The 20,419-nt window shown below is 36.6% G+C and overlaps 1 long non-coding RNA gene across 1 annotated transcript; it reads left to right on the forward strand.

The window, feature by feature from the left end:
* The first annotated feature begins 10,640 nt into the window (after positions 1–10,640).
* Positions 10,641–12,909, forward strand: LOC139770780 (uncharacterized). The gene is made up of 2 exons (XR_011717818.1): positions 10,641–10,835; positions 11,008–12,909. It is a non-coding gene; the product is annotated as an uncharacterized lncRNA (long non-coding RNA).
* Positions 12,910–20,419: the final 7,510 nt, after the last annotated feature.

Below are 20,419 nucleotides of genomic sequence, written 5' to 3' on the forward strand. Positions count from 1 at the left end.
TTACCTAAAAAATTACGAAACTTTTAAGTCAAGAATCGCTATTGTGCCTTAGTAAGGCATACATAAAGATGGTATTAAAAAATTTTAATATCTATTATTTATCATGCTGCCGCAAATTAATTCCGTTCTGCTAATCGCAGACCATACCTTCGAACACGTATATTCAAATTACCGAACAGTTTGCGAACAGTTACAAAATTACAACCGTGTCCTCAGACCGATATAAATGCTAAACTGAAACAGAAGCATGACAGGACCAACTGATCATGACAAACTTCAGAAATTTGCTACAATGCGTCCTAACTCGTGCTTAATGCTTGTCAAGGACTGGTGAACAGGTTTTTGAGTTAACTCTTTCCGAATTAATGTCAGTCAAACTCAAATATATAAACATAAAGAGTCCAAATCCCTTTGCAAAGGGATATAACTTTCTCAGTTCCCCATCTACAGAAAAATTTTAAATGTTGAGACAAATTTCACATATAATATTACAATAATACATTTTATAATTAATTAATAATGATTTTTTTCTCATAACATGGAATAAAAATAATAATTTCCAGCAATATGTAAAACTATATATATATATGTGTGTATTTACGTTACCTATTGTATTGCTCATATCAAAAAAGGGTACTCGTATGCATAATGTATGCATATCAAGAAAAATGAAAATAAAAAATAATTTTTTTAAAGTGGCCATTAAGAGCGTGTGCAATCTTCTCAGAGCCTTAAGGTATTCTTAAAATGCATAGCTATATAGATTATACTGAAAAAGGGTTAATGCTGCTCGAGGATAAAACTAAGACCGTTGTAGGAAACATATGTCTTCTCTGGTAGCCTACGTGAAACGTTTGCTAAAAAGGCTCAGGAAAAAGTTGCGAGACTTGAGAAGCATATTAAATCTAGAATAGGGAGTATATCTTGTCTTCTGATAAGAGCGGGTAAAGTCCATTTCCATTAGAATTAGCTGCAACAATGTTTTATTTGCAATGTAATCCGAAGTAAAACGCTATATAGAACGACGCTTTAGCATTTCTCGCAATTATTAAAAATGTTCCGAGATACGATCACATTGTATCTAAATTTGAGGAAAAAATTTCAGTAATTCGTTATTATTCTTTAATTTCTTTTTCTTGTGCACATCCTCCTCGCCTGTTGCCAGTCGGGAAATGAAGTTTTAATGAATACCGAGTTTCCGTTCAGTGTAACTCACCAACGATCGTATTATTAATAAATGCTCATAAAAAATAATTTAAAAAACGCGGAAAAGGGTAAATATTGCACTGAACGTAAAAATTTCCTCAAACGTTAAAAATAAGATCATATGTTAGAGACGCTCGTTCGCAAAAAGTCTGTCAAAATTTGCACAATCGTACGATATTGCACGATATCGATGTACGAGCTATAAAAAGCTCATACGGGAATGTTTTTTTTTTTTTGTAAAAAAAAGTTAACTCGTTTCTCTCGTTATTACGTAAAATCGCATACTCTGTTCGTATATTAAATTGACTGTATTAATATGTCATGCAATATCGTTGAGGTGCATTTTTCGGAGAAATTTGCTGTTTCCCGCTGGTTTACGTGATACGTTTGCGAAATAAGATCTCCGGAGCGGAGAACAAATGCCTCCGAATAAAACCCTGAATAACACCTGATGCTCGTATCCCTATTACTAATATCAGTATTACTATACTATAAGAGAGAATAACGATGGTTTTATCATATACACATTATTAATAATTATTGGTAGAGGCCTAATGCATATTAATTGCTGTTTTAATTTTAGTGCGCAATACCATTCTGGTGTCTGATATATAAAAATCTCAGGCTTAAATTTAATTCCACGCGATTTAATCCTTCTGGATAAGACTCTAATCGATATTATTGCACAAAAAATGAGATACTTATTACTCGTAACGTACGTACAAATATACTAGCATCATTATTAAATAAATTAATATAAATTATTATCTTATTTTAAATATATAAATCATCGCTTTTTGCGCTATAAATTATGTCCTCGAGACTTAACTTACACGTCATTTTCAAAATTAATGACTGATGTAAAAGAGATATCCCGGAATTCATCTGCGGTTTCGTGCATCTAAATAGTCCCGTGACATGAGATGTATCGCTCGCGTTTTAATTTCCAGCCGCTTAACTGTCGCTCGCCGTGCACGCCGTTCATGTGTAACGGCACGTGTACGCGCCATATTAAATGTTGACACAACGTGCATTTACGGTGCGATAAAGCCAAAGCGCAGTTTTGCAAGAAAAAACTCATACGCTCGCGCAACACACGTGCGATACTTGGCTGATGGTGGAAGTAGGAGGAGTAGGAGGAGAAGAAGCAGGAGAAGATGGAAAAAAAGTGTTCGAGACACACATTATTTTCCAGCCATATACACACAGGACGTCAGTGCGAAGATACAAGTAACGATGCCAGTGTATAACATAAATTGCCTCTATAGCGCGACATGCTGTTAAAATATAACAGTTATAGCACAATTTATAATATTTATCGTATTTCTTACGTAATATGTCTTCTATTTTTTCAGCAACCATACTAAAGATTAGAATATCTTTTTCTTACGGATATTACATCATTATCGTCGTTTAGATTTCACATTCAAGTATCCGTGTTTTTCGTTATATTAAAACACAATACAAGAAAGATGATTAGGTGTTTTAGAACTTGTTTTTTAAATGTAAAGTGGATTAATAAAATGAAAAAAATAGAGCAAGAGAGAGATTGACGATTACGAATTTCGCGTCGAGACGATATAATAATGTAATCTGACGCAGTTCTGTATGCACGATGACGAAACCAGGAAAAGAAAGAATGACTTGCACATGAAACAAGTACTTGCAAAGCTAGAAAAACGCAATACAGCATTTCGTTATTCTCGCATCTCGGCACAAACCTCTTTTTTTCGCTAGACGTCACTGGGCCGATGAGAAAAATACGAAAGGAAGAGAGAGCGCGAAAGAAAGGGAGAGAGAGTGAAGAAGGGAAGCGACAGGGATAAAAGTGCCGTGACGAATGTTGCCTTGTCGGTAAAAGTCGTTTCACGACAATTGCACGTGTTTAAAGAGATAGTCCGCGGCAAAAAAAGTTCCCTTCGTTGCGAATTCTAAAGCAAACGAATTGATTAAAATAATACCTAATCCGGATATGGAAATAAATATATATCTTGCTGCTAATAATCGTTGCACAATATTGAAAATAATAATCACTTTTTTAATCGTCAAGTTATTAAAAAATTAAAGGAAAGCTAAAGAATATGACAGTCAATATTTTCGAGAATATTAAGGTGTCGCGCGCAAATTATTCATGGAATCCTAACTTTAAAACAGCATCCAAATTCTGGAACGCCCGGCATTTAATCGTATGTTATTATATGCAGTATCGCTGGTTCAAGTGACGATCATATCTCGTGGGAAATCCGTGTCAACAACGAAAACTCGTCAGCAGAGACATTAAAGGGGACAAACGTTGTACAACCAAGGGACATATAGAGACGAAATGTTCATTCGAATGCAGGAGGAGAAACTTTATTTCTAAATCTAAAAAAATATATACACGGATGCGCCCCCCGGGACGCGACTAAAAGGAAGGCATTTCTGCGATGAAAAATATTACTCGCGGAACTTATGTGAAAAAATAGCGTGCTACAACGTAGTACGTGCCATAGACATAAAGTGAATAAATTTGAGAAGTATTGATGATATTGATTTTTTTATGCCAAGTAAGTAAGCTGTTCTTTCGGGCGTATATATAGCAAGGATTACTATAAAGTTTCTGAGAGGCAACCATAATCCTATAGAAATCACCGTAAATTAAGAAAAAGTTATAGAGCTAATCCTAAAGTAGGATTCAAGTTTGGGGAAACTTTTATTAAAGAATTCATTCGTGCAAATGTCATCAAAAATTCGTCATCCCATCATATTTTCTCGATTTCACAAGTTTTTTAAAAATTTAAATAATTATTCATAAGTTTTTAAAAAATTTAAATAACTATTGTTTTGAGATTAAACGTGACAAAATTTATGAGAAACAAAAATGAGTATAAAGACCCAGATTTGTAAATCGTGCTTCCGAATATCAAATAGTTCTTAATTTATTCTGTTATTATTAGTCATATCACGTCTTATATAATTACTGTATAAAGAGTACCAGGACGAAATATCGAGTTCTACAGATTTCTTTAGCGATAAACTTTGTCAACGACATCGTTCGTCACGTAATCATTTTGCCTGGATTTCGACGTCGCAAATGTTACGACAGTGTTTCCTGACCGGAAACGTCGAATTTCAAACGCGTAATGCACTCCACCGCTCGGTGCATCGCGGAAAGAAAACGCGTTGCAGAAAGAGGGTGATGGGAGAGCGCAGGTAAGGAGGGAAATTTGCGAGAGCGCCGGCTAAGGGTGTAACCCGGTCGATAAACCGGGGTGGGTGCGGTCTTCCCTCATCCCCCTGGACCGACAACCCCGACCCCGACCCCCGGTCCAGAGCTCCCCTGACTCCCTCGTCTCCCTCATCCGAGTCGACGACCGAACATCCCTGCAGCTGCAGTCCTCGCGGCGGAATTCCTCGTTCTCTCAGCAACGTCAACCCTCTTCGACTTCCTTCACGACGTCAAACAATCCCTCCCTCCCTCCCTCCCCCCTCTCTCTCTCTCTCTTTCTCTCTGTCTTTATTCCGGTGGAGTGTATACGGGAATACGGAAGCTCGTATCTAAGTAAGATATAGCAGAGTGAAAGTTTCCGGAAAATTAAGTAAAACGCCGACGACTTCTTCTTCCGAACATTAATTTTTAAAGGGTTTAACGGATCGCGAATAAAGAACTCGCATAATTTCCCGCAAATTTTCAGGGTGCTTTTGCCATTTGGATTTTTCACGAATTTATTTTCACGAATTATTTCGCATCGTATCGTTATTTTAAAAGAAAATAGGCAAGTACAAAGTCAAGCCCTTTGAAGAAAAAGACCGCGGATATCGATACTCGATGGAGAGCGAGTGAAAAAAAAAGTCGGAACTTTTACCGTATTAAATTCATGCATCCGGATGTGCCGACAGGGACGCACCCATGGCAAGATGCATACAAGCGCACACGATGTGAGTACATTTCCCGCAGGACAGATCGAAGAACATAAGCTCTTTCCCGGTTTACGGGGTCAAATGGCGATCGACAGACGAAGATACGTGAGTTCGACAGTGGGGAGCTGTTTTCCCTACACTTCCATCTCTTATCATTATGTCGAATCCCTCGCACGTCCTAGAACACTCGCGAGAACGATATGTGCCGAATGCTGCTTTGATTTAGAAGATTATACGAGGGGAACATACAATGTGTTTCTTAAGTATTATTCAATATTTTAGGAATGGGTTTTTTTAGGATTATTTTATAAAGAAAAGTTTATATAAATCTCTGGCCTCAAAGACTTAAAAAAAGAATTAAGAAAGAATGATAATTTTATAGAATTTTTAACATCCTGTATCTCTAAAACGAGGCCCTTGAAATCATTTTTACATAAATTTTCATAAAATGATCTTAAAAATCAATTTCTAAAATATTGGATAATACTTAAGAAACATTCTGTACATGAGAAGAGAGATAACACGATAAAATCATTTTAGACTATAACGTTTTATCACAATCTTGTTGTGTTCTACTATCAAGAAATCGCATTTAGTTTTAGTCAGTTTAGCCAATTTAGGATCAATTTGTAGCTCGTAGATCTCGTATTTCTCCTAATTGCAATACAACATGTCAAAACCGATTCGTTTGGATCCACTTGCTTCTGCTTTTCAAATGTGAATATGTATAACGATGGATTTAATTTTGCGCAAACTATTTTATCGGTTTATCGGTCTCTTCTTTCCGCCCGAGTCGGTCCCGCATGTCAGCCCAAACGAGAAAGCGTAATTCGCCTCGCGTATTCTGGAAAATAAACAAGTAGGTACCACGACGGAGAATTCGCAAGTGAATTCGGGGAGGCGCGACCTCAACGTGGGAAACTTCAACGTGGAACTTTGCCTCGATTCGCCGTCATCGACTCGCCATAATTTCGTGGCTCGTAGAATTTCGTATGGCTGTCGTAAGGGTTTACTCAAGGGGAAGTTCGTTTGAAGCAAATTCAAGGGGGGGGGATCGCTTATCGATCTTTGTCGCGTTTTCATTGTCCCGTTTAAATTGAAGAACTTGAAGCAAAATTGTACGAAATTACTTAATAATTAGCGTAACGACAATTGCCCAGGTTGTTCTTCGTTGTCTCAGACGAGAAACTAACTTGAGATAAAAGATGAGTTTGCAGCATACGATTCGCATTTTTGCAAGTGCATTGAGCATCTTTCAACTGCAAAAACAATTAATTTCCTCTGTATTGTATTGTAGTCAGAAAGATAATCTAGGAACAAAATCACTCTAGAGCTTGTTTTGATAATCAAAGTTGTCAGTGCAACTGATCCATGAAATGAGAATCTTTTGTTTCTAGAATTATCGGTTCATGTGCATAAAAACATTCTTAAATTCATTTGCTGCTGATAGAGCGAGCTGTTACTCGATAATTTTTTAACCTTGTCCATATTTTACTTTCGAGAGCCCGCAAAAAATGATAAATATAATTATGACGAAAAATAATTAGCTGTATAATTTATGTAAATTATGCAAAATATAACATACTCTTTGATCGGCATCATAAACAAAAAAACAATATCACTTTGCTCTGACACGAGATAAAAATAAAAAGTAAGTACACCGCCAAGCTCTCTTGCGGAAAAATCTTGAAAACGATGAATCTCAAGCGTGAAAAATTTATGTATTAAAAGGATCATGGATATGTTGATTTAATATAATGAAATTAAAACAAAGTTCTTATGAAAACTCTTAACACGCCATTTGCCGCAAATTTTACATTAATCCAACTACCCAGGGAAATAAAGATTAAAAGTTGAAATGTAAAAGGATTAAGACTTTAGATCATACTGTTAACTCAGTTGCGAGTTTAAAGAATTCCAGCGAGATTATAACAAGCAGATTGTAAAGTTGCATATTATATTTATTTTTTCAATGAACAACTTATCAACCGTGCGATAGTTCGATGCAAAAATAATATTCCATAGTTGCGTTAAATGAAAAAATAATCAGAAATGCAGAATTAATTATCGTATACAAGAAATCTGTTTCAAGTAGCGTTTCTAAATAAACAAAATTTCGGGATTCCTAAACTTCGTTGTAAAATAAATAGAAATTGTTTACTAAAGGACATTCTGTGAGGAATTAATGTTCCGGATAAAATTATTTGTCCGGAAACATTAACGGAAAATTTAACTAGAAGTTGATAGCGAACGCTATTTTCATGCCGAAAGTTTTAATTAATTGTAAGGTTTGAAGAGGGTAATCTGTGAAAGTTAATGAATTTCGTGAGATGTCTTTCTAGCGCTGCGAGCATACGTGAACTTTGAAAATGGAGAAGACGAAATTGAGAAAATATGGAATGACTGAATCCAAAAGGAAATTAATTTAAAGATATCGCGGCTTCCGCGACCCGCTATTCAGTTCTGAAGAAATAAAGTTCGTGACGGAACGATGTGAATAGTTACCAGAAAGTTAATTAATGGTCCGTCTTTATTCTTTTATAAAATTTTTTTCTAAAAGCGCAAATATTAGTAAAAATATATGTAAACTCTGTCGGAAATTATAACGTCATTTTTCGCGCAAACCTTTGAGTTTGGAATAAATCTTTGTCACTAAAATTTTGATGAGAGATGTCAACCGCTTGATTTTCAATATTAAATGCTACTCAATATAAAACCAAGTTAATTAAATGTATCTAGTAAAGCACCAAGTGTCATTTAAAAGTGATTCTAAATCAAACTTTCGTTAAAGATCACTTAAAGTTAATTGAAAAATTTACTGTGCTGTGGCACAGATGTCGCAAAATTGAATTACTGTAATTACAATCGTATTTTAGAAAATTTAACCCGCCAAAACAAATAGAAATAAAAAAATACACGCGTATAGCGATATCGAAAATAGAGTCGTTACGCCACGGAAGAAGAAAACAGTAAATTTTTATATTTTTATAAACTTACTAATTAAAAAGCACAACTAAAAAGCAAAACTAATTTCGACATGATACGATTATTAAATTGCAATTTTCTATAAGCAACACAACATAGTTATTTCTCATCCGTTTTGAGAACAATACGATTTTAAATGTTAAGTGCATATTTTGATGTTCTCTGAGAACGCCACGTGTCACACTTTAATCGAATTTATTTTTGCAACAGATTTCTACATGCAGCGCGAGTGTTTTTTCACAAAAATTGGATCTGCTATCTTGCGCGAAAGCTAGCTGCACAAATATTGATACCGATGTTTGCACGAGCGAAGCAGTAGCAATCCGAGGCGCGTTTTATCCGAAGCACGTTTGCGGCAGGGTAAGTGGAGCAGGCATGCGAATGGTAAGCCCAGCTAGTCTTTACTGCGGAAGGAACGGAGTTTCTGCGAGCGCCAACGTCGATATCGCAGCTCGCTGCTTGCCGCCCGTGGTTACAAGGCTCGTCACGTCATTCACGCCAAGCTTATCGGCATTTGTTTATTTTATTCAAAGAATTTTACCATTTACACGAAAGACAGCCTAAACTGTTTATCAGCTATCTGATGTGTGTCGGATATGAAATTTTGTTAATTGTTGATAACTGTAAGAAAATGTCGAAGCTTAATCTGCATCCGTTTACCAGATGCGCCTTGCACACGAGCTCTTCGTTTTGAAGACAATATGCAAACGTATTCTAAAAAAACGTTAAATAAAAACGTTAAATTTAATTTCTTACGAATTTGTACAATAGGGCTCGCAAATAGAAATAGACAGTCGATAGAAAACCCAGTATAAAAATAAAAATATCTAGTTTATATAAAAAAGTTGAAAAAAGGAGATAATTTATGATACGATACGGTATTTCTATGCTTGTCATTATTACAGACGTAAACCGAATCCCCTGTAAACGAGGCTGGTACAAATTCCACGAGTTTTTACATTATTGATAGTGTTAATGTACAATGTAATTAAAAATCAATGCGTAAGCTTTAGCGCGTCCGATGCACGTTATAAATATACCGTGTATGTGTGACCTTTCGATTAGTCCATCGATGAGCTGCTGTAATCGCTTAACGCATAATCGCGAAAATCAAGTTAGCGACTATATAATATTGTGGATGTCACGTCATTAAATTGTGGACAGCATATTGCATCCATTATCGTAATATAGCGTACATTTCAAATACCTATATCGTGCACATTAAAATGCTCTACATTTCATTACCGATGCTTTCAGAGTCTTCAATGAGTGCGTCAATATTTGTAATTTTAGGTCAGCTTATATCTACAGATTAATTATAATTGTCACGCTATTTGACATTATATATATACATACTGCGGATGCGTTTGTCATATAAGCGACTTAGCAAATAATTAAAATTTCATAAAATATGTTAAATAAGACATTCACCATTTTTAAATTTATCTTTCGGCGTATTACTTTTATCGAAGAATTATGTATTATTATATGAAATAATAACTTTTATACACACCATTAAAAATATAGCACATATCAGCATGTGAAAGTCATTAAATGTCTAAGTCGTTAAACTATAATAAAACTCCGGCGCGTGCAAACGAGAAAGTGGATGAGCGAACGTCAGAATAGTAAGATGAGTGTGAGCGAGCGAGAGTAAAGCTCAAATTGTATATTAAAAAAATTATTTTATAAAAATAAAACAGTGTTTGAAATAAAAGTTAAATTACGGTAAATGTACGTAGAAAAAAGTAAAAATTTATTGTAATTCTAAAGGGATCAAAATTAATTTAAAATATTTTAAAATTAATCTTTAAAAATCTAATAACTCTAATATTCGAGTGATACGAAGCTTTTAGCATACCTCGCAAATAGCATACCTGTTCTCATTTATTTCCTTAATTAAACTATCGTGTCTGAAATTTCAAGAATCGCGATAGGAATTTTGAAATCGCGGAAGTTTAAAGGTGCAAATTATTAAAAAGAAAATTCTCAAAAATTATCGGAAGTTACTAACATCGCAAGAACAGTCAAGAAAAATCGAGCTTTAAAAAAATCATTAGAAGATACTGAATTAATCGATATAGCTCTAGTATACTAGTAACTTGTTTCTTAATCGCAACATTTTTCATAATTCCAGAGACTGTCGATATTTCAGCAAAATTGTCTTCTTTTTTGCTCGGATTTAACGCACGTCTGACTTCATCTCGTTTCTTTCGGTTCAAATAAGTGCATCACTCGGTACCTCCAGCCGCGAGAAAATCGATAATAAATCTCCATTGTATCCTGCACTACGTCGATTCGCTATAGTATTGACTATTAGTTTTATCAGGCATTAACGCGTTTTACTTCACCTTTTTCATAAAATCCTTTTATTGATTTTATATTCTCACTTCGGCTTCGAATTTATTATTATAATAAAAAGGAATAGATATATGTACGGAAGGATGCAATATTTATTGCAATACCTACATATTGATTAACCTTCCGGCGGGCGCGCCTGTGTATTTTGTGCACACGCGCGGTGATTACGGAGGGGATGCATGGAAACTTTCAGTTTGATCCTGGCTCCAGCTCCCCGAGCTATTCCTGCAGTGTCTGTTTGATTGTCGAAAGGCGTAGTTGTCGTTTTGCTAACGCTATACAGATTTTACGGATTTTTAGAAGTTCCTGTTCCGTCGTGTGTACAAAGTACATTAGCGCGTCCGCACCCGCGATAACGACGAGATCAACATCTGCATATAATTGTACATATTTTCATTGTCTTGTTGTTATTATTATCATTATTAAGCATTGTTATTATTATTTACAAACTGTATGAATTAAAATAAAATTTTATGCCGATTATTGGAATTAATAAAAAATTATTGATTTTATTATGCAGATTATTACGTGATTTTTCTTTTGTTATTGTTCTAGAATGTCGACAAACCATAATTTGAGAAAGGGCTTATTAGATTATTTGGAGAAAGAAACACAAGAGTCTATCGACAACGAGGATGATTCAGAAAATGAGGAAGAAAAGATTTACAGGAGTGATCACGACACTCAGTCGGAACAGAGCGGTGACGAGACAGAAGGGGCGCAAACAAGCGAAGGGGAATTATTTTTTGGAAGAGAGGCGAAACAAATAACATTTCAAAAAGCCGTTCATCGATCTGCGAAGGAAACCCAGGTAAAGCGACCTTACTACTACTACGTAAATGTCGACGAGTCCTTGAAATGGAAGAAATACCCTTATTCACAACCGTCGAAAGTGAAAAAAAGGAACGTTATGAAAGTTTTACCCGGACTAACATCAGCCACAAAAGACATCACCGACGAAGTAAGTGCATTTCATAAGATTTTTGACTTAGGTATGGTCGATGATATTGTCAAATACACAAATATGTACATCGAGTCCAAGCGGAATGCTGTTTCATATAAACGAGAGAGGGACTGCCGAGATACCACGAGGTGTGAGATTTTAGCTTTGATCGGGGCTCTTTTTTTTATTGGAACGAAGAAAGGATCTTACACTAATGTTCTGGAACTGTGGGCAACAAATGGAACCGGAATACAGATACTCCGAGCAGTCGTGGGCTACAAGCGGTTTCTATTTTTGTTGAGATGTCTCCGATTCGATGATAAGTCAACGAGAAGTGAGAGGAAACAGACAGACAGACAAGTTGGCACCAATCAGATCGATGCTGGACTCATTTGTCAGAAATTGTAAAAACAGTTACACCGTGAGCGAATACGTTACAATTGATGAAATGCTGCATCCATTCAGAGGTTGTTGTAGCTTTGTGCAGTACATATCGAGGAAACCGGCTAAGTATGGACTAAAATGTTTTGCAATGTGCGACGCAAAAACCTTTTACACAAGCAATTTGGAAGTTTACTGTGGAACGCAACCGAGTGGACCTTTCAACGTGTCAAATTCTCCGACTGACATTGTAAAAAGACTTGTCGAACCAATCGAAGGCTCGAATAGAAATCTGACAACGGACAGTTGGTATACCAGCCTGCCTCTGGCCAGGTATCTTTTGGGGAAGAATATCACATTCCTTGGAACTATGCGCAAAAACAAACTGGAAATTCCCCCGGAATTTCTCCCAAGGAAAAACCGAAAGACTCAATCTTCGTTGTTCGGTTTTCGAAAGCAGGAAACTTTGGTATCGTACGTGCCGAAACCGAATAACGCAGTTATCTTATTATCCACAATGCACGATTTAGCAGAGCTTGATAAAATCACGAGAATACCAGAAATGGTGCTCAGTTATAACGAAACAAAAGGAGCAGTTGATACAGTGGATAAAATGTGCGCTGCGTATTATGTAGCTAGAATCACTAACCGATGGCCTCTAGCTTTGTTCTTCATGATGTTGAACATAGCAGGGATAAACTCCCAGATACTTCGCGAAATATTGCGACCGAGATCAGTATCGACGGAGAATTTTTTTGACTGATCTAGCTTTCGGCCTGATAAAAGAACAACTTGCGCTGCGAGCTAAAATACAATCGCTACCCATCGATATTCAAGCATTCCTATGGAAAAATGTCCCTGCTGAGGAGGAAGAACAATCACTCGATTGTCGTCGAAAGCGAGGGAGATGCAAGTTTTGCACAAATACGTCTACCACCTTGACATGCCATAAATGTACACATTTTATTTGTAAAAAACATTCTACGCGTTCTGTTATTTGTAAAGTTTGTCAAAGTACTCAGTCTGAAATAGATTCATAACTTTTTTCATTCTTCGATTTTTATACGATAAACATTGTAACAATTATTATTCAAATAAATCATTAATAAACTTTCAAATATCGTAAACTTTCACCGCATAATGTTTATATTTTACGATAATATCCCTTATCCTTTCAAATTTCCAATCTGATTACAGTACTGTGTAGGTACATAGCGCGCCTGCTCCCGTTATGAAAGGGCGCAACCGCCGGAAGGTAAGGTAAATGTACCAATTCCTGGACAGTCAATGGACACGTACCTATGTCAGGACCCAGTCTTTAAATAAGTATAACGCGAATTAAAATCAAAGATAAAAATATTTTTCTTGTATTTTGAAACTTTAGTTATAGTATCCAAACGTTAATTCGTGTTATACTTATTTAAGAACTAAAATGATAAAGGTGTCCAGACATAGGTATGTGTTCACTGACTGTCCAGAGTGTCCAGACATTGGTACATTTACCTTGATTATTTTTTTTTAAATCGTTAGTCTTAAGTTGTATCAAGAATGAAAATTTTACTGTTACATTCATTAAATAAATATAAATATAATAAAATAACAGTAAAAAAAGTTTGTTCTCTTTTCGAAATAATTTTCCCTACGATATAAATACAAATGTTTTTCTGATTATATTTTAAATCCTTTAAAATCGTATTATACATGATTTATATGAATTGATATAAAAGCAAATAAGTATTAAACAATAAATATTAAATAATTAAACATGTACGCAATAAATATTAAACAATATGTTTTTATATTATGTTACAACGGAAAGGAAATAAAATTATTTTGGGATCTTGGGATTATTGAGATCTCATTGGAATCCCATGAAATATTTAATGAATAACACGGATTTCTGAATCCCATATTTTTTTCACAGTGCTCCGAATTATTTAGCAGAGTTGGTGATTACATCCTGGCAGTAATACATCGTCGATAATATTTTATAACACAACAAAATTAATGGAGAAAATACAATTTGCGTCAATGCAAAGAGCTAATTATACGGTATTGTCTAATTATTACGTAACAGTATTATTGAATTAAGCTGTTTAATATTTCTCTCGATATCGAAAAATCTAAATTTATATTAAATAAATAAATAAAGTTTCGCAGGTTTTTAAATATATGGGGATATTGTTAAAATTAAATTTAACTTCCGCTTTCCAATCGCCCATCCAGTTTACCGTTAAGTAAACGCATCGTATTAATTGCGTCGTATTAATTTGCACTTTCTGTATTTTATTTCATGGTGCAAATTCGTAATATACAATGCCGGTTTGTAGGTTCGAAATTATACGCACCGCGTCGACGATCGCAAGGTCGAAATAAATGAATTTTTCAGACGGTAAGTTGTAATTAAAATATGCCACGCAATGAGCGCCGTATTACCTCGAATACACCGAGATACCCACTGTAGTGTCCCAATAAGGTTTCTCGCGTCTCCCGTCGGCGAAAAAAGACGGGACTTTTATCAAATTTACGACGACCCGAAGAGAGGTGCATCGTGCGAGATGCACCGAGGGGGGGTCCGTATCTCTAAACTAGAGGATATGTCTTTCATAGAAGGTAACGGAAGTAGAAGCCGCGAGCGGGAAAGGAGCTGGGTTCCTTTGGGGATTTGAATGGAACGGAACGGAACGGAACTGAACAGCCTGAAAGAACAGCCGACTGCTGCTCGAGAGTTCTAAGCACGTATCTCGGCGCTTGGATGAGCGAGCAGAAGAGTAAGGAAGCTTACGGGACGACGGAAAGGCCCTCCGAGCCAGGCACCGGCCTTCCTTTTGTCTTCATTCGTTCGTCCTCCTTTCTCTCCGCCTCTCCCATCCGCGCCAGCTATACGTTACTCCGTTTCCTTCTGTTCACGTAAAAATTCTCTTAAGCCGCTCTCGATTGCGGCTTCGCTCGGTCTTTCCTTTTCCGACCGCTATATACGCCTGGTATACTTAAAATAATAAATTTCAAAGGCAAACCAACCTGTCAGGCTCCGTTTAGTTTACCTTTTCACGAAATAATTCTTGGAGCTCCGGTAGGATACACAGTTGAATAACGTAAAAGAATCGTGAACTCCGCAGGACATAACATAACTCTAAGCTCGAGCTATTGAAAATTCTTCGGTAGCTAGCTCAAGCTGGTTCAAGCTCGTTTTCATCTCACACAGCCTCGTGTGTGCTAAATGTTCGTATACACGCGCCATGCTTCGTACAAAGTTAAAAGGATTGAAAACGGAAACTCAGCAGTAACATCAGCGAGTCCGAATAAAAGCAATATCTACAAAGTGCCGCGATGAAAGAGACACGAGAGCAGAAGCGGGAGAACGGAAGATGAGGAGAGAGAGAGAGAGAGAGAGAGGGGGGGGGGAGAAGGAGGAAGAGACTTTAACTCATATCGCGGGAAAGAAACGGAATGATCGTCGATTAGATCGATCGAGGCCGCGACGCGACGCGACGGTCGGGTCTCAATTATTCAGATATATTTCTCCAAGACGACGGTCTCGCGGCCTTCTTACGGTCCTCATCGGGCGCGATGACGCAACGCCCGTTACTTCTTTTTCTCCCGTTTCTTTCGGCGTCGGCGAAGAGAAGAGATGCCATTGAAACGACCGCCTCGCGTGATGCACTTGTGGCAGCATCGTAGAATGACGCGGCGAACAAATGGGGAAACCACGTTGTGCCGATAATGCCTTTGAAACCGTTCGACGATTGTACCCGGTCGTAACCCGTTTCCCCCCCTCTCTCTTTCTCTTTTTCCCTTCTTTTTCAATTTACCGAACAACTGTCGCGAAATGCTTTTTCCATCAAACTGATTCGCGGCAACGTGTCGATTTATTTCGCGCGGTGATTACACGCGTCTCTTAAAGCGATTCTAGTTGTATCGAATCCTCTCGCGGTACTGAAATGCTGCCGCAAATACGGGCTTAGACGCGACGTTCTTGGAAATTGGCGAGAGATGCGCGGCAACGAGCATGAATTTAATTATCATCCTTGAAATTGAGGTTGCCCCTTTCTTCCTAATGACATTGCAATTAATTTATTCTCTCTCGCTTTATTGTACTAGTACAACTCATCTTTTATACGCGGCATTTCGCGTAAACCGTGTGTAATCCAATTGAACTTAAAATGCATTAAAGATAGAAAAATGTTTATAAAAGAGAATATGTGAGATAAAAAGGACAATACTTTCGAGAAGAATTATAAGATTGAAATAAATCCTTTTTAGGCTTGTTAATAACTTGTTAAAAGTGGCTCACGCGCGGATTATCAAAAGTGGACCGTAACCATTTTTCTCTCGATCTTTGTCTTGCATTATGAACAATATAATCATCGTTGTGACAAAGTTAATGACACTTGGAAAAAAATAACTAATGTTATATAGCAACTTGACGCGGCAAAAGCATAATCTGGAGATGTAGGCCGTACGTAGAAACGGGAGCGGCAGAAAATTCCCAGCTGGTTAGGCGCGAAGCGACCACCACCGCCGTCGTGTAACCCCGTGGCACTCAGGCCTGTTAAAACATTTACGGCACGGACGCTCACGCCGTTGCATTTTCCATCAAGTGGCGAGCGAAGTACGCGGATAGATTAACTTCAACGAAGCCTCCGAGGCATCGGCTGAATTAGGGGCCCGGTTCCGCGCAGCGAACGCAATTTATCCGCAAGGATCGGAACGCGCGGCGCAATTAGGTCACCGACGTGGGTCACGGCGGAGGAGATCAATTTAAAGGCCGTCTGCATGCCACCGGCTCGGATGAACGCTCGCCAGGAGATGACTTTCAAGGTAAAACGTGCATCGCCTCGAACTTAATCCCTGAACTTAATTCCGTGCTCGATATATAGCGGCCATCGATCGTGCTCGTACATCACACAGTGCGGAATTGTCGACGAGAGAATATGTGTATAGACTTCTTCCTTGGAAAATAGAAAATCAATTATTCCCCGATGGAAATATCATTTTTTTTTTACAATCTTGCCAATTAAATATTCGATATTTCAGTAATTAAGTGTGAGCCACCGCAATTAAAATTCTATTTAAGCAAGCCTACCTTAAATTAAAAATCTGCCTTTAATTAGAATGATATTCCTTTGTGTTTAATTCACGAGAAGCCCCACCATTTTTCATGATTTATGATTCTAGTGATGATTAGCATTCTACATTTTTATCATGCACGAGTAAAAATTCCGCGTTTAATGTAGACGCTTGTGAATCGCGGCGGAGACAGCCATTTAATCAACATTATTTATAAGAACGAAAGGAAAGCTGGACTTATGTAAATGTGCCTATGCATACATAAAACCTTCGCGCAATCCTATTTCCGCATAACTCGTATTGCTGTTTACGCTTGTAAATCGCAAACGACAAAAGAGTGCAATGTAAATCGTGAAGCAGATACGGACAATTCCGATATCGCGCAACGCAATAGGAAGCTTTCCGATTTCTTTTTTACGCTTATCGAGAGTAACGTTTCTGCATTCTTGAGAAACGCAGGACATGTTTCACTGCAGGATATTTAAATTATTCAAACGCGCCCCCTTGTCAGCTACATCGATTTCAAGTATACCTTAAAATACATGCCGACGTGTATCTATTTTTTTCATAAGCACTCAAGAAACGGAAGTTTATTAAACCGAGATGTATAGACCACTTCATAAGTTACAAAATTAGCCATTTAATTATCTCTAAAGGTCGAAACATCCTGGCCTTATCGCAATTAGGTCACTGGCGCATGTCACGCAGACTTGGAAAGCATATTTAAAGATATGTCCATGATCTCTATAAACCATGTGATCTGTTACTCAAATTTGCCGATATCCCTAAGATAAGTATAGCAACTGTTGTATTATATTGTTGCCTACACCTCTGCAAAATTTCTTCGCATCGTTCTCACTTTTGAAATAATAAATTTTTAAAATAAGTTTGTTAATAAAAGTATTTGTTGAGAATCATCATAAAATTACGAAGTAGAATACAAATAAAAATTTACATAATTAAGTTGCAAGACGCAGACAAATACATAATTAAGAATTTAAGACTAACAAGTGTTCTAAAATCGTATTCCGCGTAAAAGTATAATGCAAGAAAATATACATTCAATAGCACGTATTTAATTGCTTGGAATTGCATTGTTAATTTCTTCATAGGATGAAGAAATTTTAGCATGCAGTCCATTAACGAATCCATTATACTCGCAATATTGCGAGGAATATGTTTGGAGATATTCCATATTCTACCCCACAAAATCCGTCGTTTAATTGTACTCGGAAGATCGAATCGTGGTGGCAGCTCCTACCGCAATTAGGTCACCGCTAAATCCACAGTTGAAAATCAATCGAACGATAACTACAACGTCGAATACGACAAGCGATCAATCACGATTGGCATAGGAAACACTTCCGTCGTGTACAGCGCCCGAAAGTTTTATCAACCACCTGCTAGTTATGTCACGGATAAAAAAATTTTTAAGAGAGAAATGTTTTCCATCGCGTGTACAGGCTTTGCAATCCTGACGGCTGATAAAATAGCAATTGAAAGTGATTGTAACTAAAAATACGCAAAATAAAATATATAGATAATGTCAGAAGCTCATAACCGGAGCTACTACGATCTCCGATCGACCAACGTCTCGACCATATAGAGACTATATGGATTCCCCCAAGGCATCGACCATCATAACTTATGACAGTAGCTTTTCTCAACCTGCTGTATTCGTTCCTACGTACGTCAGTATTCCAATTACAATATTTTTCATTTCACTCATTGATATATCTTGTCATTTTAAAGCGTTAACTTATTAAGCCTTTCACGATTCAAAATACATCGAAGCGAATGTATTATTTACATTCTCGGAAAGTTTCATAGCAAGTTTGGTCTTGCAGGAGGTAATTTCGAAATTCATCTTGCGGGCCGAAGACAGGCTTAAATGTTAGCAAACTATACACCACGCGCGCGTCCGTGCCTCCCTGTTATTTGCCTCTAAGTTATTGCCGAGAAAACTGCATCAGAAAAGGAAAAAGATGTGGGAGAAGATTTATACCGATGTATCAAGTATCTAATTGGATGCATTACGAAGAGGCAACTGTGCGGAAACGTGTCGCTTTATAGACCGAACTAAATGAAGATCATTCGCGCGAGCTGCGAATAACATGATACTATTGTCGTGCTCGAAATATAGATGTCAAAGTTCTCGCATAAACGAGTTACCCTAATGTGCCATAATACATAATTAGACAAACTATAATTCTATAATATTATCGTATAGCAATTCATTGTGCTACGTCAATTACTTTGTTTTACATTCTATTACATCGTTTATCTATATTTATGTCATATGTACATTTATCATATTAATTGACGACGATAAACAACCTATTATACCATTTATTGGCATTGGTATAGATTTGCGTTATTAATTTGACTAATTATCGAGGGTATAAGAAACACATTCAATCTATTCCACACAATTTTTGCGATATCGATATTTTTAGTACACTTGAATTATGTCTATATTTCAATAAAGATAATTAATAATTATTAATGTAAACGTATCAATTAATCAAGAAAAGAAGTATCAAACTGAGCTTTCAGATACAATTCTTTGAAGACATGCAGCAATAACGTAATATATTTATTTAATTAAACAATTAGTTGGTTGTAATTCTACATATCGAGTTTTGCAAAGCAATTTAATTAACCACTAGAAGATGCATGTCATTATATACACAAGCCTTTCAATTTACCTATATTCATATTCAGTTTATATTGAAACTCACCTGTAATACTGAATTTTCCCGAGGTTCCACAAAAAGGAAAGTCTTTAATCTTTTATTTCAATTTAAATAAATATTTTTTAGAATTAAAACAGCTACGTTTGTGTCTAAAAATAGCGCTTTTCTGCAGCGTTATTTCTTAGATTATAGAAATAAAGATTGCGATCAAACCGCGATTTTAGATATTGGGAAAGATTTCCAGCGGTTTCGTGTTTCAAGTTTCAAGGCACGAAGTAGTATAATACGGTGGCTGTCGAGGATCAAAACACATTTTCCGTAACTGGGTAACCGTGATGGTAAACTATATAAACGGCCGTTCATGTAGCAGAAAGTGCATCTCTATATCCGTATTACCATTGTCGTAAAATAACCGCAAAGACAATTTATTCATTGCACACATACCCTATAAGGCCTACATCATCAATTTATAAGATCCCTTCTACCTAAGGGAAATGTGTAAGCATCTTTGATATATACAAAGATACTCTTGGGGATGAATAACATTGTACGTTCGCGAAATAGTACATTGAACAGTCACTCACATAGCGGTAATCTCATGATTTCGTATCGTTTACATCCACGATAATGTAATAGAATTGCAGAAATAACTTACAAAGCTTTCGAGAGACGGAAACTTCTATAGATGAATGTATTATTGTAACATTGCGCTCGGCAAACATCGTTAAATGCAGTCCTATCAATGATAGGTTATCAATACTTATCATTGACAATAAATATGTATTAATATAAATAGATGATGTACAATTAAGTTTAACATATATTATTATATTTTCGAAAGATCAACTATTAAAGTAAAAATACTTTAGTTTTTTGA

Source organism: Temnothorax nylanderi, unplaced genomic scaffold (genome assembly GCF_030848795.1).
Source record: "Temnothorax nylanderi isolate EJ_2023f unplaced genomic scaffold, tnyl_v1.0 TNYL_tig0033_pilon, whole genome shotgun sequence".
NCBI lineage: Eukaryota > Metazoa > Arthropoda > Insecta > Hymenoptera > Formicidae > Temnothorax > Temnothorax nylanderi.